General features: G+C 35.5%; 1 protein-coding gene and 1 long non-coding RNA gene across 4 annotated transcripts in view; one reads left to right on the top strand and one right to left on the bottom strand.

Moving 5' to 3' along the window:
- LOC139983266 (uncharacterized) overlaps window positions 1-8,832 on the top strand; it is a 117,010-nt gene that overhangs the window by 44,792 nt on the left and 63,386 nt on the right. The window lies entirely within an intron of this gene.
- Window positions 4,774-8,228, bottom strand: LOC139983271 (uncharacterized). 2 transcript variants are annotated; one of them, XR_011798589.1, is made up of 4 exons: window positions 8,019-8,212; window positions 6,981-7,165; window positions 6,383-6,596; window positions 4,774-5,862 (listed from the first exon to the last, which is right to left on the bottom strand). It is a non-coding gene; the product is annotated as an uncharacterized lncRNA (long non-coding RNA). The 2 variants fall into 2 exon arrangements; XR_011798588.1 differs by having other exon boundaries at window positions 6,383-7,165; window positions 8,019-8,228.

The raw sequence follows: 8,832 nt of genomic DNA, 5'->3' as shown, positions 1-8,832 counted from the left end.
GATGATGGGATGGCCTTTAATAGTAATTATAATTGCACAACTGTTCTGATAGGTACTACCAAAATATCTGGCAATGGATCTTCAGCGAAAAGGCACTTTTTTAAAAACCTAAGACCGTCACCAAAAAAATCGTAACTTCCATTTTGGCTACCTTCTCGACGTGGCAAATAACATCAGAGTTTCCATCTGATATTCATAAATTGGCAAGCTGCGATCCGAAAGTCCTGATGAACGAATTATATGTTTTCAACTTGAACTTGCGCATAACCCCAGCATTTAGCGAAATCAGAATCACTCAAATTATATTTTTCTTCTTTAGTGAGTAGTACATCATCGAGGGAGAAGAATATCCCGCGCTCGACTGAGGAACCCAAAATTGCAATTTTCTTGAGAGAGGGAGTTTCCGCCGCCATTGCAATGTCATTTGTAGTAAAGACGTCAAAAGTGCACCAATCCAACTGAAAGACCCATCCGCTACGTAAAACCCCTCGTTTTGTGCTGGTCAAGTTGCGAGTTATCCATTTGCCACCCAGCCACGACGTTCAGGTTAGCGGCCCAGCGTGACAAGAAGGCAACTCATCGGCCCTTCTGCCAATTTACAATGCATAAGCGGGATCTCCGGCCTCAACGACAAGATGGAATGGACTGCCGGGTAGCTGTAACTGGACAAAATTACCAAACTCCTCTATGAAGAGATTATAAACACCTGACAATGTAGATGCAACTGTAAAGTTAACTATAGTCCTGTAATCAGAGTATTCTGTTTGATTTGCTACAAAGATATGATTCTGTCCAACAGCTAAATCACTATAGCCATTTATCTTTGATACGTTTTTTTTTTCAATTTCAACCGAAAGTTAACCATTTGACCAATTTTTACTTTATTCAAAGGATTGGGACGAACTCAGGTTTGACTCTCCGGACGACTTTCATCGACAAAATGATGATCACGTAAAATAGAATCAATTGAATATTGTTTGTAGTCATGAAATGCAGAAACAACTTGTTGTATTTCTTCTTTCCTGAAATAAAAAAAAAGAGAAAAATAACAGATTACTGTATCGTGATAAGAAATTCATTACTCAACATCATGTTTTCCTTTAGATTCAACTTGGAGAGGTAATACTTGCATTCGTAGATGAGAAGATACTGGAGGTTCGTAAGGGATGAGAGTGCGATGAACGACAAGTTACAAATTATCTTCAAACTTGAAAACATAAAAAACTTTATATAGAGTATATGAATGGTAGGATACAAACGTTTTACATAAAATTTCACAATATTCAGTTCATTAATAAGTTCAAGGCTACATTGCCATATGCGAAGGAGGCGGATGAGGAGGTTATAGCCCCCGTGCTTCACCTAACAAGATATTTCAGTAAACAAATCGGCCAATATGTTAATATTTTTTTCGGGTACAGCAACAGATAATAAACTGGTATACTCATGCTATAATGATGTAGTTTATTACAACAACGTAGGTAATTAAACTAACGTTCTAAGCTTGCGTATTTGGTGTTGTGGCATTTTGACACAGTTCGCACTCCATGCTTTCCTTCTCTGTCCAATGATATGTATTTCCGTTTACATTCCTCATAAGGATCTCGGAATTTCAAAAGTGACGGATATCTCACCAGTACGCGTATCGTTATAGGACTCTACTTCGGTATTAATACCTCGTTTGTAACCATTTTTGTTTAAGTATATGTTTTTTTCTATTTCATTTTGAGGGCTTCGTGCCGATGTTTTGTGGCTGATTGTAGTAATAAATTACGAAATATCGCAATTCGTTCTTTACTCGTGTATCTATGAGATTTATTCTCTGCATGTAATAGGGGGGGGGGGGGGGTTCAAAGCTCGTCGTTACTTACTTACAACCATCAAAGCCGCATTTGTCCATGCCACCACCAGTCCTTCTTTAGGAATATTTCGGCGCCCCCGGATTTTGGACTGAGTAAACGTTACAATATCTAACGATGGGAATCGTGGATGCTTCATATTCTTGGTGTGTGGATTCATAACATTGAGTACAAGACCCCCATTGTTTTTGGCGGAGGTGTGTATTGCCACGGACAGTAGACTGACCTGTGTTTATCATGCCATATTGTAATTGTATCACAATGGTGATTCGGGCCATTTCGATTGTACAGCTAGTTCTCGTTACTAATAAGCAAAAGCCTAGTGCAATGAATCCATCGAAACCTCAATGCATTTTGCATTATCGTTGAGTCCATGCCGAAGGCCGAATGAATCTATGGGATCGGGATGTGTGTCTGGGTGTGTATGTGACGCATTGGCTGGTAAACACGATATCTCAAGAACGAAAGATTCCTGAACTTAAATCTTTGTATGTAGGAAGCACTTGGTAGTTCAATTGCCCCTTTTGTTTTTCATGGAGGTGAATGGTCATTTGAGGTCAAGAGAAGTAAAAGGCCGAGAAGTTTGTAAAAAAGATATCTCAAGACGTAGAATATTCTTGAACTTCAAATTCGGTATGTTTGAAGCGCTTGGTAAGCAACTAACTCCTATTGTTTTTCCTGGAGGTCAAAGGTCATTTGATGTCGAGAGAAGTCAAGGGCTGAAAACCTTGTAAACACGATATATCAATAACTTAAAGTAGCTTGAACTTTAAACTTTGTATGGTTGGTAGCCCTTGGTGAGCAGATGATCCCTGTTGTTTTCAATGGAGATCAAAGGTCGTATGAAGTTAAGGGATGTCAAAGTCTGAGAAATTTGAAAATGCGATAACTTCAGAAGTTACTTGTACTTCAAAGTACTTGGTTTGTATATAGCCCTATTTAAATACATGTCTACATTTTTCCTTAAGGCCAATGGTCAGTTAAATGTTACAGTCACAATAAGTCTGATTATGCAGAAGTGAATCTTGTTTGACCTTCAACCCTATTTACATAGGTACGAATTAATTAATTAATTATGCTAGACTTGCCATTTCTGATCAGTAATGATTTTCTTCCTAAAATCTTGTATGTAACGTTTTGTCTCATATTGGCAAGGAATCACTGAGTCATTTGAGTTTCTGGTTACAAATATATAACACCCGTTTGTCGGATTATTTACAAAAAAAAGGCGTCAACTCATTTCGTAAACTTTTCCTTGCTCATGGGTATCATACATTGATAATAGCAGCTGCCAACCAACGTGTCGATGACATCAGCAGGGACACAGCCCTGGAGCCATATTTTGCTGCAATCAGTACTTATAGCATCTCCCTTGTGGTACTATTTCTACAATATATGCAACCCGTTCGCCGAATCATTTACAAACATGTTAGTTCTTACTCGTAACCTGACCACCAAGATATTGTGATATTATGCCCATCACAGCCTACCACGCCTTACCAACTTTTCGGATCACCTATTGGTGGCGTCACAACCACCAGCTATTTCTGCGGACACTCCAGCTACCTTACTATTCAGCCAAATCAGCAGATGTAATACTTGTAATATGTTACCTTAAATAACTTAATGTTCATGAAATGCACCTAGATTTGATTTTTTTAACCAATATTTTACAACTATCTCCACCAATGTTATATATAGTATTGCTTGTAATGGTTGTAACGTTCTTTATAACGTTGAAAGAAAGCGGAGATTAAGATACCGTATTACTGAACATTTGCGTTCTATTTGCGTGTGATTGGGCGTTTCACACCATAAAGCTGGTTTAAAATTCCCTTGTATGGGCAACTTTTATGTAGATCTGCAGGGGTCAAACTGCTGGCTGGTCTCATTGGTGATCTTTGAATTATGGGATTGGATGATAGACTTCGGACTCAGAATCCACCTCATATAACTATAAATATATATATAAATATATATATATATATATATATATATATATATATGCATATATATATATATATATATATATATATATATATATATATGTATATATATATATATATATATATATATATATATATATACATATATATATATATATATATACATATATATATATATATATATACCCAGGTGAAAATTCCAGTTAATACCTGTTGAACTGGTTTTAACAGGTACCTGTTGCAACTGGTATTTGGTGACAGGTAATAACAGGTATTAAATGGTATTAACGGGTGTTAACTGGTATTGACAGGTATTAACTGGTATTAACAGGTTTCAACTGTTTTCAACGGGCATAACAGTTTTTAACTGGTATTAACAGGTATTAGCTGGTATTAACAGGTTTCAACTGTTTTCAACAGGTTTCAACAGGCACAACAGCTTTAGCTGGTATTAACTGGTAATAACAGGTTTCAACTGTTTTCAACAGGCATAACAGTTTTTAACTGGTATTAACCGGTTTCAACTGTTCTCAACAAGTTTCAACAGGCACAACAGCTTTTAACTGGCATGAACAGGTATTAACTGGTAATAACAGGTTTCAACTGTCTTCAACAGGCGCAACAGCTATTAACTGGTAATAACATACTGTATGAACTGGTTTCAACTGTTTTCAACAGGGGTAACAGGTTTTAACTGGTTCTGTTTTCAACATGTCTTTAGTGGTATTGAAAACGTTTGAACAGGTAAGAACATGTATGGAAGGTTTTAAGTTGGTTATAACAGTAGGATTTTCTACAGGTTCAATTGTTTTCAACAAGTTATCTGGTGAAAACAGGTGGCGATGAATTTCAACAGGATAAAATTACTCTTCACAGTTGCACATGATGTAGGTCTAACACTTAACAAGCAAGTTAAGGCGAGGGAGAACTTCCAGCAGATGGAGTAAAAATCACTGTTAACAAAAATCTGAAAATATCATTTTATTTCAACAAAGTTAAGACAAGTTAATGGATCAAACATGAATGGCAAAAGTATAGTACTGCACAATAATGCAAAGTTGAGGGCAATGAAAAAGAAAACATAAATTTGGAGTCTAACAAGAAAGCAAACTTCTGAAGTAAACGCTTTCATATTACACATTAAAAACTTACATATATTATGAAATACCAACTAAATATATTCATTAAAACAATGATTTCATGTATTGCTGTGGCAATTAAGAAAGGAAACTCTATCTGTTAAAACAATATAAAGGTTAATTTTTTATCAATCATTATATCAAAATAAAAGTTACAGCTGAATAGATAAAAGTTATTCAAGAGTTAGCATTACCAAACTATGTAGTGTGCAATTCTGCATGCTAGGCAGACAATAATAATAGCTAGTCAGACAGTAACCTTTTGAAAGGAATTCATTCTTAAATTGGCTACCAATCAGATCTTAAAAAACAATATTTACTCACAAAGCATGTATTTGTAATGCATATTTATACTGAACACATATGTGACGACAATATACTGTCTATTCTGGAGCTTGAATAAAAATCTGAATACTGTTTAATGGCATTTGTACATACTAGAAATGTTAGTTCTTTAAAAAAAATAAGGCAAAAGTGGAAACATGACTTTGCCAAGTAAAAGGCAACATCAGTCTATAATAGTCATGGTTAAACCACTTTCAAGAAAAAACTGTCCAGAAGGTCTCCATTGAAAACTTAAGTTGTAATTGACAGCAACATACATACCATATAATGGCAAACAATAACTGTTTAAAACATAATAATAAATATGGGTTTAATCCTACTTTGAAAAAAGAACTGTCTAAAAAAAATCCTCTGAAAAGTTAACTTGTCAGTGACAGCAATATGCTGTCAGTTTGAATAAAACTAAAGACTGTTTAATGGTAAGCAATAACCATTGAAAAAAATAATATGATACTAATGTTTTAAGGCCTTCTTTGTTTTACGATTGACGTCAGCTTCTCGGATATGTATTTGCTGAACCTTGCAGCTTCCTCAGTAAACTGCAGCTTTCTTTCAAACGTGCCACGAATTTTGCTGCAAGAAACAAAGCGTAGGAACACTTAAGAATTGACTTATCATGATTAACAGTAACAGTGTGGTCCTAAAACTTAACAAACTCTCTTGCATTGCTAGATGAGCGCTTTCATGGAAAGTTAAAGTCAAACTTTCCTATGGTTTAGAATGTCTCACGATATTTATCTCTGTTGGTATCCAACCTGAATGGACTAGGAACCACAGTCTAACCAAGAACATTCTTTTGGTTTAGAATTTGGGTTTGCTAAATCTTTTGGTTGGAAAAACTACACCACTATGGTAGTTTGATTGTAGGCTTCCTGTCAGAACTCAAAGGCAATTAAGAACCAACCAAAATGAAATCAGTTGTTAACTCATGATACTGGAATGCATAATCCTACTGATAAATAGTTCTGTCAGTGTTAAAAAATTACTCCTGAAAAACAGCTTATTCAGTAAATTATATTGTACACTTGTGTACTAAGTCATGAGCTTGTAATATAAATGGTAACTTGTTTGAAAGCTTTTCATAATGACTAACATTCCATAGCATTAAGCTTCACGGGAGACAACAGCGGTTTTGCATCTCTGTCACTGTTGAATCGTGTGCAAGCATTCCCAACGACTTTCGTTTTCAAAGTGTTGGTGCCGCAAATCAACACCAGTGAAGTCTTCACGAACATAGAGTGTTTCTCTTAACTACAAATGGCCTCCCACTTGTCTTCAGGAAGCCCAAAATCTGCACCAATATTGACCTGTGAACAGAAAATATGATATACCTGTAAGCATATATACAGATATAGCACATGATAACTCACATTATCATAAACATACATTAACATTAAAATTTTATATCAACATATTGGGAGGTAAACATTTAAATCAAGGTCCCTCAAGTTATAAGCCAGGAATAGCAGCTTTTCCAAATAATTACTAGCTTTGCACTATAACACCAAGTTATTTTTCAAAGCTTAATAACCATGTTTATAATTATCCCAAATCAGTAAAAAATTGGCCAAACTTATGACGCTTGTACGTAAATGATGTACCAGACTGTTTTTTATATATTATATATAAACAGGTTATGAAAAGTATCTAAATAATATCATTACACATTTGGGTACAATAGTTAAACTCACCCTTGCATCTTTTTTCTCTTAGCACTTGTTCCTTTGCTTTTTGGACTCTTGGATAAACTCTTAATATCATCTTACACCATTATGTCTTTAAGCCATAAATACGTTCTCCTCTTCTGTTGTTGCCTCCACACTGGTGTCGTACATCACAGGAAACCTCACCTGGATATTTGATTTTTCAATTCTTCCTGGAAAAAGGAAATAGCAAAGCAGCAGTAGTCATGAATCATTTGAAAAAATGAAATAAAGTTGTCACCACAAAGTGATGTGAGATTTGCTTCCGCAATAGTCTGAAAAAAAGGATACCCAAAGTCTGAAGCAGACTGTATAAAGCTGAACATTTGAACCAGAGTGTCATCATTGCAACCAGAATCAAATGCCCAGACTACAGAGATAATAAAACATGGGCTAAATCTTTGTTTTTAAGATCTAAAAATACAAGATTTTCAAAACACAAATGCACTGAGCCAACTTATGTATAGGCCTAATTGTTTTAAGTTGTTATTTTGCTTAACAAGTCTTATTTAGACCTAGGCTAGAGAAGAAACAGTTCTTTGTCACACTAAGTCAGTTTGTCTTTCACTCGTTTTTTTAGTCTTACTAGTAGTAGTACTAAAGTATATAATACCGGTGACTAGCCAACATAATTTGTTCAGCCTACTGTAACAGTAAGTTTGAAGGTCTAGCCTTGTTTGATTCAATATCACATAGCCTACCCATTTAGATTCACATGGGAAATTCAAGAAATCTTTACCAAATGAGTGTAGACCTAAGCTTCAAGTAAACTACAGTATTGAAACTCAGTCCCAGCATTTGTTTGGAAATAAATTAGAAGATTATGTGCGACTGTTCAATCTAGCCCAATACACACATAACACATTGTTAATTGGTGTTTAGAATGCACAGTTTAGTGTTGAGAATGCACTGCAGTACTCAATAGAAAACCTAGGCTACTCACTGTCATTGCACTTGTGTATTGCGAAACGCTAGCCTAACAACGGTCACAAGTGCCAGTGGCCTAACAATTAACGTTAGTTTTACCTCCAAGTTTAAGGAACAACAGGTAGGCCGATGGTGGCGGTTAATACTTCCATTCTTCTATAGATCTTCTTGGGTGATTAACAGTTGAAAGTTGCTTAGAGTGATCGTATTAAACCATGCCAAGCAATGCTAACGCTGTGCAATGCAAGTTGCCGTTGCTCCTCAGTTTCGAAATTGAATATGGTGTTGATGTCAAAGTTCAACCTCGTACAAAATGTGATTATCGAAAAAATTTAAAAAATTGTCTTTGGCCCCAATTTGAGTTTCATGTCACTAAAAATTACAAATATCATTAATTGATATCAAAAATTTAAAACAACAGTAAATAAGAAAGAATTAAATCATAATACAATTTAAACATTAATTATTTTTATCTTGATCTTGACTTGGCAATATGTGTCTTACTTTCTTAGACTATGAATCACTGATCTAAATATAGATGCGAGCTCGTCTCAATCTTTTGATGTATGTGTATATGCTACGTATTCATATACTATCTGGAAGAACTCTCTCATAAATTTAATGTGAATTTTTCATTTTACCTTAATGTACCAAATAGGATAAACAATTCAGTGATCAGACATATGTTATACCACATCTTTGCAGTGGCAAAGCCAGCGAGGGCGGGGAAAGGGGGGGGGGCAGGGGAAAGAGTACCTCCACAAAAAATTTTGGGGACGTGATGTCCGACGGTGAAAAAAACGAAGGGAGCAAAGAGGAAATAATTGCATTATTTTGCATATAAGCCCTTTATGAGAAACACAAATTTTCAAGCCCCCACCCCTCATAAACCTTCCCTGACAACGGTGATCCA

Source organism: Apostichopus japonicus, chromosome 16, assembly GCF_037975245.1.
Source record: "Apostichopus japonicus isolate 1M-3 chromosome 16, ASM3797524v1, whole genome shotgun sequence".
Taxonomy (NCBI): domain Eukaryota; kingdom Metazoa; phylum Echinodermata; class Holothuroidea; order Aspidochirotida; family Stichopodidae; genus Apostichopus; species Apostichopus japonicus.
Note: the sequence above shows the minus strand (reverse complement) of the source record. Positions and strands in the feature narration are given on the sequence as shown.